This window comes from Eretmochelys imbricata, chromosome 3, assembly GCF_965152235.1.
Source record: "Eretmochelys imbricata isolate rEreImb1 chromosome 3, rEreImb1.hap1, whole genome shotgun sequence".
Lineage (NCBI taxonomy): Eukaryota > Metazoa > Chordata > Testudines > Cheloniidae > Eretmochelys > Eretmochelys imbricata.
Window position 1 is genome coordinate 184,317,523 of NC_135574.1, and position 15,971 is coordinate 184,333,493.

Sequence of the window (15,971 nt, forward strand, 5' to 3'; positions counted from 1 at the left end):
ACAGACTCTCAAGGGCTGTAAGATGACGATTAAATGAGAAATTTGTCATAAGCATTCATTAACACTTCCTTTCCCTTTGTTTCTAATTTTCTCCAACCAATCGAGCCCACAAGCTCAGGACAGGATCCGGACAGCTTGAAAATGAAGATTCCATGAGAATTTTGTGCCCAGCCCTGATTAGGGCTGAGTTTTCCTTTCTTTGTACTTTTTACGAGCCCACGTCTTCTAATGGCACAAGACAGTTGGAGTTAAGCTGTGGGTAGGACGCCACGTCCTCAGGGTTATGGCTAGGCCACTTACAAGTGTGGTTCCTGTGTGCAGGCCACATGCAGTTAGAGTTAGGGAAGGGCAGAGCTCCCAGCCCTAGGTTAGCGTTCTCAGCGCTAGGGTTAGGGTTCATACGGGTAGGAATCCCGATCCTAGTGTTTCCTCGACCACAGGAAACGTAAGCCTCCGTGCAAGTGGCCTTCCCGTGGGAACCCTAATCCTAGGGTTCGGGCCTTACCCATAGACACCCTAAGGCAAGGATCCCCATCTGTAGGACCTCTATGCCTAAAGTGAGCTGGCCTAAGCATTGGAACCCTTACTTCAACTGGCCTATGCCTAGAACCCTAACCCTAACGCCAAGTGGCCTACCCGTAAGCATCCTAATGCTAGGGCGGGAATCCCTTCCCACAGCAAGCCTATTTCAGCGTGGCTAACCCATAGGAACCATAACCCAACTCCCCTTGGTCTAGCAATGGGAACCCTACCCCTTAGTCCAAAGGGCCTAGCTCGGGAAACCCTGACGCTGACGCCAAGTGGGCTAAGGAGCCCTAACGCCTATCCCTAACTCCAACTGACCTACTCAGAGGAACTTTAACCCAATTGGCGGGGAGCCCTACCTTTTGCAAGCCTAACTCTCCCCAAAATTAGCAAATTTCTCCTGCAATCATCCTCCAAATGTAATTCCGATGCACTGCTGGCCATTTGGGAGACATCCCTTCTTGAAAAATGCTCTCCAGGAGACATTAGTTCCAGGTAACAGCAAGGCACGAATGTCTCCAGGGATCGTTCTCTAAATGCTATCACGATGCACCGCTGGTGATTTGGCAGAGATCTGTTCATGACAAGTCCTAGGCTTGAGACATTCACTCCAGATCACAGCTAGCTACTCATTGCTCCTCAAATCATCTTTCAAAATGCATTCGGATGAAAGCCTGGCATTACCGTTAACGAAAAATGCTGTTCATTTGACATTCCTTCCAGGTTACTGCTAGGGACGAAATTCTCGGGAATCTTCCTCAAGAAGTCAGAGGGATGCACTGCCGGCTACCTGGCAGAGAGCCCTTTCAGAGAATTGCTACAAATGAAAAATGCATTCCAGATCACAGCTAGGTGCAAATTTCTCCCGCAATCATCCTCCAAATGTCATTCATTCGGAGGCTCTGCTGGTCATTTGGCAGAGATCCATTCGTGAAAATAGCTCAAGATGAAACATTCCAGATCAAAGCTTGGCACCACTGTCTCCAGGAATCGTCCCCCGAATGTCATTCGGAAGCCCTGCAGGTCATTTGGCAGCGATCCGTTGGTGAAAATATCATGTAGAAAAGCATTCCATGTCCCTGCTAGGGATGACTTTGCCCAAGGCAACTCGGACGCCTTGCTGCGCATTTGGGAGAGATCCATTCATGACAATTGCTAAACGTGAGCCATGAACTCCAGATCCCTACTTGGCACATATTTCTGCTGGAATCGTCCTCCAAATGGCTTTCGGGTGCACCACGGGCCATTTGGCAGAGATCCGTTCGTGAAAATAGCTAAACATGAGACAATCATTCTGGATCTCAGCTAGGACTAATTTCTCCTGGCATCGTCCTCCAAATGCCGTTCGGATGCAGTGCTGGGAAGTTGGCAGCGAACCCTTCTTGAACGTTGCGAAACATGAGCTCTTCAGTCCAGATCACTGCTTGGCAGGAATGTCTCATGGAATCGTCCTCCAAATGTCGTTACGATGCACTGCTTACCATTTCCAGAGATCCAGCCAGGACAATTCCTAAAAACGAACTATTCAGTCCAGGTCACAGCTAGACACGAATATGCCCTGGCATCGTCCTCCAAGAGCCAGTCGGATACGCTGCTGGGCATTGGGCAGCTATCCATTCCTGAAAAATATTATTCACCTAGAAAAGCATTCCATGTCCCTGCTAGGGACGACTTTGTCCTAGAATCGACCTCCAAGTGCAAATCGGAGGCATTGCTGGTATTTGGCAGAGAGCCTTCCTGAAAATTGCTAAACATGAGACATTCACTTCACATCACTGCTAGCCACCAATTTCTCCTGGAAGCATTCTCCAAATGCCTTTCGGATGCACTGCTTGCCATTTGGCAGAGCAGGAAAGAATTTTGCTTGCTTAATCTAGTTCGAGGACCGACCACTCCTAAATAATCAGGATAGTAGCCCAATGGCGCGAATATGAAGAGTCCCTGACAATTTGTCACAAGCACGGGTCACTAAGGATTTTCTCTTTCTTTGTAAGTTCCACGGAACCGATCTTTCCCTAATGCTCAGGACCTCTTTTAAACTGTTTGAAAATGAAAAGGCTCCGAGAAACGAGTCACCCGCAGGGATCACTAACGAGTTTTGTTTTGTTTGTAACGTTCATGATGCCCTCTCTTCCAAATGACCAAGAGAAACCTAGTGGCTTTTAGATGACGAGTCCGGGACAAAGTTTGTCTCAAGTGCTGTTCATTAATGACTTTCTCTCTAGTTCTCATTTTCCCTAACCGCTCTACTGCAAATGACAGTAAGGACAGACTCCTAAATGCTTTAAAAAAGGAGGCTTTCGGAAGTATTTGCCAAACCCCTAGTGGTCAAGAATGAGCTTAACCTTTCTTTAGGACAGGATCCTAAAAGCTGTAATGTGAAGATTCCGCGACAAATTTATCCCCCGCTAAGGTGAGCGAAGCGTTTTGCTTTGTTATTCATCTGCACGGAGCGAGCCTTCCAAATGAGGCCAGACTCCAAACTGTCTTAAGTTGAAGATTCCATAAGAAATGGCTCACAAGCACCGATCAGTAATGAGTTTCGCTTTTTTTCAATGTCACCATGCGCTCCCTTCCAGATGATCTGGATAGACTCATAATGGCTTGAAGACTTGGATTCCGTGAGAAATTTCACAAAGCACTGATCACTACTGACTTTCTCTTGGTTTATCACTTTCACTGACCGATAAAGCCCATCTCTTCAGGACCCTCTCGTAACGCCTTTTAAATGAAGAGTCACAGATAACTTTTCCTCCAGCAATGATAAGTAATCAGGTTCTCTTTCTTTGCAGCTTTCTATGCCGAAGAATCAGGAGAGTAGTATGATGGCTTTAAGATGAAGGCTGCATGAAACATTTGAGGATGAGAAAAGAGTTTTGCCTTCTTTGTAATTCTCACCAGCCGATCTCTTCTTAACGATGAGGACAGACTCTCAAGGGCTGTAAGATGACGATTAAATGAGAAATTTGTCATAAGCATTCATTAACACTTCCTTTCCCTTTGTTTCTAATTTTCTCCAACCAATCGAGCCCACAAGCTCAGGACAGGATCCGGACAGCTTGAAAATGAAGATTCCATGAGAATTTTGTGCCCAGCCTTGATTAGGGCTGAGTTTTCCTTTCTTTGTACTTTTTACGAGCCCACGTCTTCTAATGGCACAAGACAGTTGGAGTTAAGCTGTGGGTAGGACGCCACGTCCTCAGGGTTATGGCTAGGCCACTTACAAGTGTGGTTCCTGTGTGCAGGCCACATGCAGTTAGAGTTAGGGAAGGGCAGAGCTCCCAGCCCTAGGTTAGCGTTCTCAGCGCTAGGGTTAGGGTTCATACGGGTAGGAATCCCGATCCTAGTGTTTCCTCGACCACAGGAAACGTAAGCCTCCGTGCAAGTGGCCTTCCCGTGGGAACCCTAGTCCTAGGGTTCGGGCCTTACCCATAGACACCCTAAGGCAAGGATCCCCATCTGTAGGACCTCTATGCCTAAAGTGAGCTGGCCTAACCATTGGAACCCTTACTTCAACTGGCCTATGCCTAGAACCCTAACCCTAACGCCAAGTGGCCTACCCGTAAGCATCCTAATGCTAGGGCGGGAATCCCTTCCCACAGCAAGCCTATTTCAGCGTGGCTAACCCATAGGAACCATAACCCAACTCCCCTTGGTCTAGCAATGGGAACCCTACCCCTTAGTCCAAAGGGCCTAGCTCGGGAAACCCTGACGCTGACGCCAAGTGGGCTAAGGAGCCCTAACGCCTATCCCTAACTCCAACTGACCTACTCAGAGGAACTTTAACCCAATTGGCGGGGAGCCCTACCTTTTGCAAGCCTAACTCTCCCCAAAATTAGCAAATTTCTCCTGCAATCATCCTCCAAATGTAATTCCGATGCACTGCTGGCCATTTGGGAGACATCCCTTCTTGAAAAATGCTCTCCAGGAGACATTAGTTCCAGGTAACAGCAAGGCACGAATGTCTCCAGGGATCGTTCTCTAAATGCTATCACGATGCACCGCTGGTGATTTGGCAGAGATCTGTTCATGACAAGTCCTAGGCTTGAGACATTCACTCCAGATCACAGCTAGCTACTCATTGCTCCTCAAATCATCTTTCAAAATGCATTCGGATGAAAGCCTGGCATTACCGTTAACGAAAAATGCTGTTCATTTGACATTCCTTCCAGGTTACTGCTAGGGACAAAATTCTCGGGAATCTTCCTCAAGAAGTCAGAGGGATGCACTGCCGGCTACCTGGCAGAGAGCCCATTCAGAGAATTGCTACAAATGAAAAATGCATTCCAGATCACAGCTAGGTGCAAATTTCTCCCGCAATCATCCTCCAAATGTCATTCATTCGGAGGCTCTGCTGGTCATTTGGCAGAGATCCATTCGTGAAAATAGCTCAAGATGAAACATTCCAGATCAAAGCTTGGCACCAATGTCTCCAGGAATCGTCCCCCGAATGTCATTCGGAAGCCCTGCAGGTCATTTGGCAGCGATCCGTTGGTGAAAATATCATGTAGAAAAGCATTCCATGTCCCTGCTAGGGATGACTTTGCCCAAGGCAACTCGGACGCCTTGCTGCGCATTTGGGAGAGATCCATCCTGAAAATTGCTAAACATGAGACATTCACTTCACATCACTGCTAGCCACCAATTTCTCCTGGAAGCATTCTCCAAATGCCTTTCGGATGCACTGCTTGCCATTTGGCAGAGCAGGAAAGAATTTTGCTTGCTTAATCTAGTTCGAGGACCGACCACTCCTAAATAATCAGGATAGTAGCCCAATGGCGCGAATATGAAGAGTCCCTGACAATTTGTCACAAGCACGGGTCACTAAGGATTTTCTCTTTCTTTGTAAGTTCCACGGAACCGATCTTTCCCTAATGCTCAGGACCTCTTTTAAACTGTTTGAAAATGAAAAGGCTCCGAGAAACGAGTCACCCGCAGGGATCACTAACGAGTTTTGTTTTGTTTGTAACGTTCATGATGCCCTCTCTTCCAAATGACCAAGACAAACCTAGTGGCTTTTAGATGACGAGTCCGGGACAAAGTTTGTCTCAAGTGCTGTTCATTAATGACTTTCTCTCTAGTTCTCATTTTCCCTAACCGCTCTACTGCAAATGACAGTAAGGACAGACTCCTAAATGTTTTAAAAAAGGAGGCTTTCGGAAGTATTTGCCAAACCCCTAGTGGTCAAGAATGAGTTTAACCTTTCTTTAGGACAGGATCCTAAAAGCTGTAATGTGAAGTTTCCGCGACAAATTGATCCCCCGCTAAGGTGAGCGAAGCGTTTTGCTTTGTTATTCATCTGCACGGAGCGAGCCTTCCAAATGAGGCCAGACTCCAAACTGTCTTAAGTTGAAGATTCCATAAGAAATGGCTCACAAGCACCGATCAGTAATGAGTTTCGCTTTCTTTTCAATGTCACCATGCGCTCCCTTCCAGATGATCTGGATAGACTCATAATGGCTTGAAGACTTGGATTCCGTGAGAAATTTCACAAAGCACTGATCACTACTGACTTTCTCTTGGTTTATCACTTTCACTGACCGATAAAGCCCATCTCTTCAGGACCCTCTCGTAACACCTTTTAAATGAAGAGTCACAGATAACTTTTCCTCCAGCAATGATAAGTAATCAGGTTCTCTTTCTTTGCAGCTTTCTATGCCGAAGAATCAGGAGAGTAGTATGATGGCTTTAAGATGAAGGCTGCATGAAACATTTGAGGATGAGAAAAGAGTTTTGCCTTCTTTGTAATTCTCACCAGCCGATCTCTTCTTAACGATGAGGACAGACTCTCAAGGGCTGTAAGATGACGATTAAATGAGAAATTTGTCATAAGCATTCATTAACACTTCCTTTCCCTTTGTTTCTAATTTTCTCCAACCAATCGAGCCCACAAGCTCAGGACAGGATCCGGACAGCTTGAAAATGAAGATTCCATGAGAATTTTGTGCCCAGCCTTGATTAGGGCTGAGTTTTCCTTTCTTTGTACTTTTTACGAGCCCACGTCTTCTAATGGCACAAGACAGTTGGAGTTAAGCTGTGGGTAGGACGCCACGTCCTCAGGGTTATGGCTAGGCCACTTACAAGTGTGGTTCCTGTGTGCAGGCCACATGCAGTTAGAGTTAGGGAAGGGCAGAGCTCCCAGCCCTAGGTTAGCGTTCTCAGCGCTAGGGTTAGGGTTCATACGGGTAGGAATCCCGATCCTAGTGTTTCCTCGACCACAGGAAACGTAAGCCTCCGTGCAAGTGGCCTTCCCGTGGGAACCCTAATCCTAGGGTTCGGGCCTTACCCATAGACACCCTAAGGCAAGGATCCCCATCTGTAGGACCTCTATGCCTAAAGTGAGCTGGCCTAAGCATTGGAACCCTTACTTCAACTGGCCTATGCCTAGAACCCTAACCCTAACGCCAAGTGGCCTACCCGTAAGCATCCTAATGCTAGGGCGGGAATCCCTTCCCACAGCAAGCCTATTTCAGCGTGGCTAACCCATAGGAACCATAACCCAACTCCCCTTGGTCTAGCAATGGGAACCCTACCCCTTAGTCCAAAGGGCCTAGCTCGGGAAACCCTGACGCTGACGCCAAGTGGGCTAAGGAGCCCTAACGCCTATCCCTAACTCCAACTGACCTACTCAGAGGAACTTTAACCCAATTGGCGGGGAGCCCTACCTTTTGCAAGCCTAACTCTCCCCAAAATTAGCAAATTTCTCCTGCAATCATCCTCCAAATGTAATTCCGATGCACTGCTGGCCATTTGGGAGAGATCCCTTCTTGAAAAATGCTCTCCAGGACACATTAGTTCCAGGTAACAGCAAGGCACGAATGTCTCCAGGGATCGTTCTCTAAATGCTATCACGATGCACCGCTGGTGATTTGGCAGAGATCCGTTCATGACAAGTCCTAGGCTTGAGACATTCACTCCAGATCACAGCTAGCTACTCATTGCTCCTCAAATCATCTTTCAAAATGCATTCGGATGAAAGCCTGGCATTACCGTTAACGAAAAATGCTGTTCATTTGACATTCCTTCCAGGTTACTGCTAGGGACGAAATTCTCGGGAATCTTCCTCAAGAAGTCAGAGGGATGCACTGCCGGCTACCTGGCAGAGAGCCCTTTCAGAAAATTGCTACAAATGAAAAATGCATTCCAGATCACAGCTAGGTGCAAATTTCTCCCGCAATCATCCTCCAAATGTCATTCATTCGGAGGCTCTGCTGGTCATTTGGCAGAGATCCGTTCGTGAAAATAGCTCAAGATGAAACATTCCAGATCAAAGCTTGGCACCAATGTCTCCAGGAATCATCCCCCGAATGTCATTCGGAAGCCCTGCAGGTCATTTGGCAGCGATCCGTTGGTGAAAATATCATGTAGAAAAGCATTCCATGTCCCTGCTAGGGATGACTTTGCCCAAGGCAACTCGGACGCCTTGCTGCGCATTTGGGAGAGATCCATTCATGACAATTGCTAAACGTGAGCCATGAACTCCAGATCCCTACTTGGCACATATTTCTGCTGGAATCGTCCTCCAAATGGCTTTCGGGTGCACCACGGGCCATTTGGCAGAGATCCGTTCGTGAAAATAGCTAAACATGAGACAATCATTCTGGATCTCAGCTAGGACTAATTTCTCCTGGCATCGTCCTCCAAATGCCGTTCGGATGCAGTGCTGGGAAGTTGGCAGCGAACCCTTCTTGAACGTTGCTAAACATGAGCTCTTCAGTCCAGATCACTGCTTGGCAGGAATGTCTCATGGAATCGTCCTCCAAATGTCGTTACGATGCACTGCTTACCATTTCCAGAGATCCAGCCAGGACAATTCCTAAAAACGAACTATTCAGTCCAGGTCACAGCTAGACACGAATATGCCCTGGCATCGTCCTCCAAGAGCCAGTCGGATACGCTGCTGGGCATTGGGCAGCTATCCAGTCCTGAAAAATATTATTCACCTAGAAAAGCATTCCATGTCCCTGCTTGGGACGACTTTGTCCTAGAATCGACCTCCAAGTGCAAATCGGAGGCATTGCTGGTATTTGGCAGAGACCCTTCCTGAAAATTGCTAAACATGAGACATTCACTTCACATCACTGCTAGCCACCAATTTCTCCTGGAAGCATTCTCCAAATGCCTTTCGGATGCACTGCTTGCCATTTGGCAGAGCAGGAAAGAATTTTGCTTGCTTAATCTAGTTCGAGGACCGACCACTCCTAAATAATCAGGATAGTAGCCCAATGGCGCGAATATGAAGAGTCCCTGACAATTTGTCACAAGCACGGGTCACTAAGGATTTTCTCTTTCTTTGTAAGTTCCACGGAACCGATCTTTCCCTAATGCTCAGGACCTCTTTTAAACTGTTTGAAAATGAAAAGGCTCCGAGAAACGAGTCACCCGCAGGGATCACGAACGAGTTTTGTTTTGTTTGTAACGTTCATGATGCCCTCTCTTCCAAATGACCAAGAGAAACCTAGTGGCTTTTAGATGACGAGTCCGGGACAAAGTTTGTCTCAAGTGCTGTTCATTAATGACTTTCTCTCTAGTTCTCATTTTCCCTAACCGCTCTACTGCAAATGACAGTAAGGACAGACTCCTAAATGCTTTAAAAAAGGAGGCTTTCGGAAGTATTTGCCAAACCCCTAGTGGTCAAGAATGAGTTTAACCTTTCTTTAGGACAGGATCCTAAAAGCTGTAATGTGAAGATTCCACGACAAATTGATCCCCCGCTAAGGTGAGCGAAGCGTTTTGCTTTGTTATTCATCTGCACGGAGCGAGCCTTCCAAATGAGGCCAGACTCCAAACTCTCTTCAGTTGAAGATTCCATAAGAAATGGCTCACAAGCACCGATCAGTAATGAGTTTCGCTTTCTTTTCAATGTCACCATGCGCTCCCTTCCAGATGATCTGGATAGACTCATAATGGCTTGAAGACTTGGATTCCGTGAGAAATTTCACAAAGCACTGATCACTACTGACTTTCTCTTGGTTTATCACTTTCACTGACTGATAAAGCCCATCTCTTCAGGACCCTCTCGTAACGCCTTTTAAATGAAGAGTCCCAGATAACTTTTCCTCCAGCAATGATAAGTAATCAGGTTCTCTTTCTTTGCAGCTTTCTATGCCGAAGAATCAGGAGAGTAGTATGATGGCTTTAAGATGAAGGCTGCATGAAACATTTGAGGATGAGAAAAGAGTTTTGCCTTCTTTGTAATTCTCACCAGCCGATCTCTTCTTAACGATGAGGACAGACTCTCAAGGGCTGTAAGATGACGATTAAATGAGAAATTTGTCATAAGCATTCATTAACACTTCCTTTCCCTTTGTTTCTAATTTTCTCCAACCAATCGAGCCCACAAGCTCAGGACAGGATCCGGACAGCTTGAAAATGAAGATTCCATGAGAATTTTGTGCCCAGCCTTGATTAGGGCTGAGTTTTCCTTTCTTTGTACTTTTTACGAGCCCACGTCTTCTAATGGCACAAGACAGTTGGAGTTAAGCTGTGGGTAGGACGCCACGTCCTCAGGGTTATGGCTAGGCCACTTACAAGTGTGGTTCCTGTGTGCAGGCCACATGCAGTTAGAGTTAGGGAAGGGCAGAGCTCCCAGCCCTAGGTTAGCGTTCTCAGCGCTAGGGTTAGGGTTCATACGGGTAGGAATCCCGATCCTAGTGTTTCCTCGACCACAGGAAACGTAAGCCTCCGTGCAAGTGGCCTTCCCGTGGGAACCCTAATCCTAGGGTTCGGGCCTTACCCATAGACACCCTAAGGCAAGGATCCCCATCTGTAGGACCTCTATGCCTAAAGTGAGCTGGCCTAACCATTGGAACCCTTACTTCAACTGGCCTATGCCTAGAACCCTAACCCTAACGCCAAGTGGCCTACCCGTAAGCATCCTAATGCTAGGGCGGGAATCCCTTCCCACAGCAAGCCTATTTCAGCGTGGCTAACCCATAGGAACCATAACCCAACTCCCCTTGGTCTAGCAATGGGAACCCTACCCCTTAGTCCAAAGGGCCTAGCTCGGGAAACCCTGACGCTGACGCCAAGTGGGCTAAGGAGCCCTAACGCCTATCCCTAACTCCAACTGACCTACTCAGAGGAACTTTAACCCAATTGGCGGGGAGCCCTACCTTTTGCAAGCCTAACTCTCCCCAAAATTAGCAAATTTCTCCTGCAATCATCCTCCAAATGTAATTCCGATGCACTGCTGGCCATTTGGGAGACATCCCTTCTTGAAAAATGCTCTCCAGGAGACATTAGTTCCAGGTAACAGCAAGGCACGAATGTCTCCAGGGATCGTTCTCTAAATGCTATCACGATGCACCGCTGGTGATTTGGCAGAGATCCGTTCATGACAAGTCCTAGGCTTGAGACATTCACTCCAGATCACAGCTAGCTACTCATTGCTCCTCAAATCATCTTTCAAAATGCATTCGGATGAAAGCCTGGCATTACCGTTAACGAAAAATGCTGTTCATTTGACATTCCTTCCAGGTTACTGCTAGGGACGAAATTCTCGGGAATCTTCCTCAAGAAGTCAGAGGGATGCACTGCCGGCTACCTGGCAGAGAGCCCTTTCAGAGAATTGCTACAAATGAAAAATGCATTCCAGATCACAGCTAGGTGCAAATTTCTCCCGCAATCATCCTCCAAATGTCATTCATTCGGAGGCTCTGCTGGTCATTTGGCAGAGATCCATTCGTGAAAATAGCTCAAGATGAAACATTCCAGATCAAAGCTTGGCACCAATGTCTCCAGGAATCGTCCCCCGAATGTCATTCGGAAGCCCTGCAGGTCATTTGGCAGCGATCCGTTGGTGAAAATATCATGTAGAAAAGCATTCCATGTCCCTGCTAGGGATGACTTTGCCCAAGGCAACTCGGACGCCTTGCTGCGCATTTGGGAGAGATCCATTCATGACAATTGCTAAACGTGAGCCATGAACTCCAGATCCCTACTTGGCACATATTTCTGCTGGAATCGTCCTCCAAATGGCTTTCGGGTGCACCACGGGCCATTTGGCAGAGATCCGTTCGTGAAAATAGCTAAACATGAGACAATCATTCTGGATCTCAGCTAGGACTAATTTCTCCTGGCATCGTCCTCCAAATGCCGTTCGGATGCAGTGCTGGGAAGTTGGCAGCGAACCCTTCTTGAACGTTGCTAAACATGAGCTCTTCAGTCCAGATCACTGCTTGGCAGGAATGTCTCTTGGAATCGTCCTCCAAATGTCGTTACGATGCACTGCTTACCATTTCCAGAGATCCAGCCAGGACAATTCCTAAAAACGAACTATTCAGTCCAGGTCACAGCTAGACACGAATATGCCCTGGCATCGTCCTCCAAGAGCCAGTCGGATACGCTGCTGGGCATTGGGCAGCTATCCAGTCCTGAAAAATATTATTCACCTAGAAAAGCATTCCATGTCCCTGCTAGGGACGACTTTGTCCTAGAATCGACCTCCAAGTGCAAATCGGAGGCATTGCTGGTATTTGGCAGAGACCCTTCCTGAAAATTGCTAAACATGAGACATTCACTTCACATCACTGCTAGCCACCAATTTCTCCTGGAAGCATTCTCCAAATGCCTTTCGGATGCACTGCTTGCCATTTGGCAGAGCAGGAAAGAATTTTGCTTGCTTAATCTAGTTCGAGGACCGACCACTCCTAAATAATCAGGATAGTAGCCCAATGGCGCGAATATGAAGAGTCCCTGACAATTTGTCACAAGCACGGGTCACTAAGGATTTTCTCTTTCTTTGTAAGTTCCACGGAACCGATCTTTCCCTAATGCTCAGGACCTCTTTTAAACTGTTTGAAAATGAAAAGGCTCCGAGTAACGAGTCACCCGCAGGGATCACTAACGAGTTTTGTTTTGTTTGTAACGTTCATGATGCCCTCTCTTCCAAATGACCAAGAGAAACCTAGTGGCTTTTAGATGACAAGTCCGGGACAAAGTTTGTCTCAAGTGCTGTTCATTAATGACTTTCTCTCTAGTTCTCATTTTCCCTAACCGCTCTACTGCAAATGACAGTAAGGACAGACTCCTAAATGCTTTAAAAAAGGAGGCTTTCGGAAGTATTTGCCAAACCCCTAGTGGTCAAGAATGAGTTTAACCTTTCTTTAGGACAGGATCCTAAAAGCTGTAATGTGAAGATTCCGCGACAAATTGATCCCCCGCTAAGGTGAGCGAAGCGTTTTGCTTTGTTATTCATCTGCACGGAGCGAGCCTTCCAAATGAGGCCAGACTCCAAACTCTCTTAAGTTGAAGATTCCATAAGAAATGGCTCACAAGCACCGATCAGTAATGAGTTTCGCTTTCTTTTCAATGTCACCATGCGCTCCCTTCCAGATGATCTGGATAGACTCATAATGGCTTGAAGACTTGGATTCCGTGAGAAATTTCACAAAGCACTGATCACTACTGACTTTCTCTTGGTTTATCACTTTCACTGACCGATAAAGCCCATCTCTTCAGGACCCTCTCGTAACACCTTTTAAATGAAGAGTCACAGATAACTTTTCCTCCAGCAATGATAAGTAATCAGGTTCTCTTTCTTTGCAGCTTTCTATGCCGAAGAATCAGGAGAGTAGTATGATGGCTTTAAGATGAAGGCTGCATGAAACATTTGAGGATGAGAAAAGAGTTTTGCCTTCTTTGTAATTCTCACCAGCCGATCTCTTCTTAACGATGAGGACAGACTCTCAAGGGCTGTAAGATGACGATTAAATGAGAAATTTGTCAGAAGCATTCATTAACACTTCCTTTCCCTTTGTTTCTAATTTTCTCCAACCAATCGAGCCCACAAGCTCAGGACAGGATCCGGACAGCTTGAAAATGAAGATTCCATGAGAATTTTGTGCCCAGCCTTGATTAGGGCTGAGTTTTCCTTTCTTTGTACTTTTTACGAGCCCACGTCTTCTAATGGCACAAGACAGTTGGAGTTAAGCTGTGGGTAGGACGCCACGTCCTCAGGGTTATGGCTAGGCCACTTACAAGTGTGGTTCCTGTGTGCAGGCCACATGCAGTTAGAGTTAGGGAAGGGCAGAGCTCCCAGCCCTAGGTTAGCGTTCTCAGCGTTAGGGTTCATACGGGTAGGAATCCCGATCCTAGTGTTTCCTCGACCACAGGAAACGTAAGCCTCCGTGCAAGTGGCCTTCCCGTGGGAACCCTAATCCTAGGGTTCGGGCCTTACCCATAGACACCCTAAGGCAAGGATCCCCATCTGTAGGACCTCTATGCCTAAAGTGAGCTGGCCTAACCATTGGAACCCTTACTTCAACTGGCCTATGCCTAGAACCCTAACCCTAACGCCAAGTGGCCTACCCGTAAGCATCCTAATGCTAGGGCGGGAATCCCTTCCCACAGCAAGCCTATTTCAGCGTGGCTAACCCATAGGAACCATAACCCAACTCCCCTTGGTCTAGCAATGGGAACCCTACCCCTTAGTCCAAAGGGCCTAGCTCGGGAAACCCTGACGCTGACGCCAAGTGGGCTAAGGAGCCCTAACGCCTATCCCTAACTCCAACTGACCTACTCAGAGGAACTTTAACCCAATTGGCGGGGAGCCCTACCTTTTGCAAGCCTAACTCTCCCCAAAATTAGCAAATTTCTCCTGCAATCATCCTCCAAATGTAATTCCGATGCACTGCTGGCCATTTGGGAGACATCCCTTCTTGAAAAATGCTCTCCAGGAGACATTAGTTCCAGGTAACAGCAAGGCACGAATGTCTCCAGGGATCGTTCTCTAAATGCTATCACGATGCACCGCTGGTGATTTGGCAGAGATCCGTTCATGACAAGTCCTAGGCTTGAGACATTCACTCCAGATCACAGCTAGCTACTCATTGCTCCTCAAATCATCTTTCAAAATGCATTCGGATGAAAGCCTGGCATTACCGTTAACGAAAAATGCTGTTCATTTGACATTCCTTCCAGGTTACTGCTAGGGACGAAATTCTCGGGAATCTTCCTCAAGAAGTCAGAGGGATGCACTGCCGGCTACCTGGCAGAGAGCCCTTTCAGAAAATTGCTACAAATGAAAAATGCATTCCAGATCACAGCTAGGTGCAAATTTCTCCCGCAATCATCCTCCAAATGTCATTCATTCGGAGGCTCTGCTGGTCATTTGGCAGAGATCCGTTCGTGAAAATAGCTCAAGATGAAACATTCCAGATCAAAGCTTGGCACCAATGTCTCCAGGAATCGTCCCCCGAATGTCATTCGGAAGCCCTGCAGGTCATTTGGCAGCGATCCGTTGGTGAAAATATCATGTAGAAAAGCATTCCATGTCCCTGCTAGGGATGACTTTGCCCAAGGCAACTCGGACGCCTTGCTGCGCATTTGGGAGAGATCCATTCATGACAATTGCTAAACGTGAGCCATGAACTCCAGATCCCTACTTGGCACATATTTCTGCTGGAATCGTCCTCCAAATGGCTTTCGGGTGCACCACGGGCCATTTGGCAGAGATCCGTTCGTGAAAATAGCTAAACATGAGACAATCATTCTGGATCTCAGCTAGGACTAATTTCTCCTGGCATCGTCCTCCAAATGCCGTTCGGATGCAGTGCTGGGAAGTTGGCAGCGAACCCTTCTTGAACGTTGCTAAACATGAGCTCTTCAGTCCAGATCACTGCTTGGCAGGAATGTCTCTTGGAATCGTCCTCCAAATGTCGTTACGATGCACTGCTTACCATTTCCAGAGATCCAGCCAGGACAATTCCTAAAAACGAACTATTCAGTCCAGGTCACAGCTAGACACGAATATGCCCTGGCATCGTCCTCCAAGAGCCAGTCGGATACGCTGCTGGGCATTGGGCAGCTATCCAGTCCTGAAAAATATTATTCACCTAGAAAAGCATTCCATGTCCCTGCTAGGGACGACTTTGTCCTAGAATCGACCTCCAAGTGCAAATCGGAGGCATTGCTGGTATTTGGCAGAGACCCTTCCTGAAAATTGCTAAACATGAGACATTCAGTTCACATCACTGCTAGCCACCAATTTCTCCTGGAAGCATTCTCCAAATGCCTTTCGGATGCACTGCTTGCCATTTGGCAGAGCAGGAAAGAATTTTGCTTGCTTAATCTAGTTCGAGGACCGACCACTCCTAAATAATCAGGATAGTAGCCCAATGGCGCGAATATGAAGAGTCCCTGACAATTTGTCACAAGCACGGGTCACTAAGGATTTTCTCTTTCTTTGTAAGTTCCACAGAACCGATCTTTCCGTAATGCTCAGGACCTCTTTTAAACTGTTTGAAAATGAAAAGGCTCCGAGAAACGAGTCACCCGCAGGGATCACTAACGAGTTTTGTTTTGTTTGTAACGTTCATGATGCCCTCTCTTCCAAATGACCAAGAGAAACCTAGTGGCTTTTAGATGACAAGTCCGGGACAAAGTTTGTCTCAAGTGCTGTTCATTAATGACTTTCTCTCTAGTTCTCATTTTCCCTAACCGCT